The following is a 1,796-nucleotide window of genomic DNA, read 5'->3' on the forward strand; positions in this document are numbered from 1 at the left end:
GGGATCTGAATGAGCATTCATTTAGGCCCCTTAACTCGACGTTTGGTTCATCCCACAGCGCCAGTTCTGCTTACCAAAAGTGGCCCACTAGATACTCAGATTAGTCGCCGGAGCTTCATCCCTACAAGCAAGCTCGGCATCTCACCCATTTAAAGTTTGAGAATAGGTTGAGGACGTTTCGTCCCCAAGACCTCTAATCATTCGCTTTACCGGATGAAATTCACCCTGCGAGTTCCAGCTATCCTGAGGGAAACTTCGGAGGGAACCAGCTACTAGATGATTCGATTAGTCTTTCGCCCCTATACCCAGCTCCGACGATCGATTTGCACGTCAGAATCGCTACGGACCTCCACCAGAGTTTCCTCTGGCTTCATCCTATTGAGCACTTAGTTCCACCATCTTTGAGATGCCTGCCGCGCGTGCTTGCCGACTGCCCGCGGAAGAGCCTGCCCGGTGCACCTCCACCGTTTTACCCGACAGCCGCTTCGAGACCCAATGACTTTTCGCGGCGTCTTAGCAGATCCGGAGCTTCGCCCCTCCACGGGGAAATTGACTTCGACCATCGCCTGACGACCTCCACCACCACGCAACGTCCGGGGCAGGAAAGTATCTCACCCGGCAATCATGGCGTGGCGAAGGCCTGAGCAACCAGTCAGGATCGGCCCAAAGGCGCGCGGTATAATTACAGCTGCCCAGGCGCCGTCACTCATTTCGCCTTTGGGTTTGAGTAGGCCATTGACTGGTTCATCCCACAGCGCCAGTTCTGCCAAGACGGGTCGAATTGGATCTCGACCTTTTACCGCGAAGCCAAAACCACCGCCGAAAGCAGCGTGCTGAAAACTCTTCTCGGCACGACGTCGCAGAGACAACCAAGTTTGCGGTGGTTCCCCGTCGCGCGGTCTCCCCAGACGAGCTGAGAGAGTCGGCGGCGAGGTACCAGTCCGACCGGGCCTTCGACGTCCCCGGCAACGGGTCGCGGTGACCTACTACGAGGCGAAATACGCCCGCCGACGCCAGCGTGGGGGCGCGCCAAACATTTTGGGTCGCTCAATTACAACACCCACCCAGCCGACAGCCGACGAGCTGAATCCCCTCAGTTCGACCTTCGAGTTTCCACCGTTTGGCTCTTAACGGTTTCCGTACTCTTGAACTCTCTCTTCAAGTTCTTTTCAACTTTCCCTCACGGTACTTTGTTCGCTATCGGTCTCGTGGTCATATTTAGCCTTAGATGGAGTTTACCACCTGCTTTGGGCTGCACTTTCAAGCAACCCGACTCTACAGAGAGGCCCTTTCCGACCGTCCCATCTGTACCCTCACGGGCGCCGCCATACGGGCCTGTCACCCTCCATGGGCAGTGGCCGCTTTCAAGCTTGACTTAGACGGTATGGGCCGGCGTGCTGGACCCTCTGAAACGCAACACCCCTCGTGCCCGAAGACATCGAGGTTATGCGCTGGGCTTTTCCCGGTTCAGTCGCCCTTACTAAGGGAATCCCTGTTGGTTTCTTTTCCTCCGCTTATTAATATGCTTAAATTTGGCGGGTAGCTCTCTCCTACTACGAGGTCGATCGTGGTCTCATCATCCTTAGGGGGAACAAGTTCCCCAACCACGAAGCGGAAGACGCTCTGCCACCGACTTTCTTCACCACCGACATTACCAGGCAGGAAGGTTTGAGGGGCTTGTCGCGGGGGTGCCAGCGGCCATGGCGCCGGCACTCCCACCCCTGACTCCGTTCCTTCTCATTGAGTGGTAAATAGCCAATAGGAAAAGTGTTCCAGCAGAACATCTCTCGCAGAGT

The 1,796-nt window shown here is 56.1% G+C and overlaps 1 non-coding gene across 1 annotated transcript in view; it reads right to left on the reverse strand.

Moving 5' to 3' along the window:
* LOC121871607 overlaps nt 1-1,564 on the reverse strand; it is a 4,199-nt gene extending 2,635 nt beyond the window's left edge. The window contains exon 1 of the ribosomal RNA XR_006089914.1: nt 1-1,564. This exon is cut by the window's left edge and continues 2,635 nt beyond it. This is a non-coding gene — a ribosomal RNA (large subunit ribosomal RNA).
* Nucleotides 1,565-1,796: the final 232 nt, after the last annotated feature.

The sequence above is a fragment of the Homarus americanus genome, unplaced genomic scaffold (genome assembly GCF_018991925.1).
Source record: "Homarus americanus isolate GMGI-L3 unplaced genomic scaffold, GMGI_Hamer_2.0 scaffold47090, whole genome shotgun sequence".
NCBI lineage: Eukaryota > Metazoa > Arthropoda > Malacostraca > Decapoda > Nephropidae > Homarus > Homarus americanus.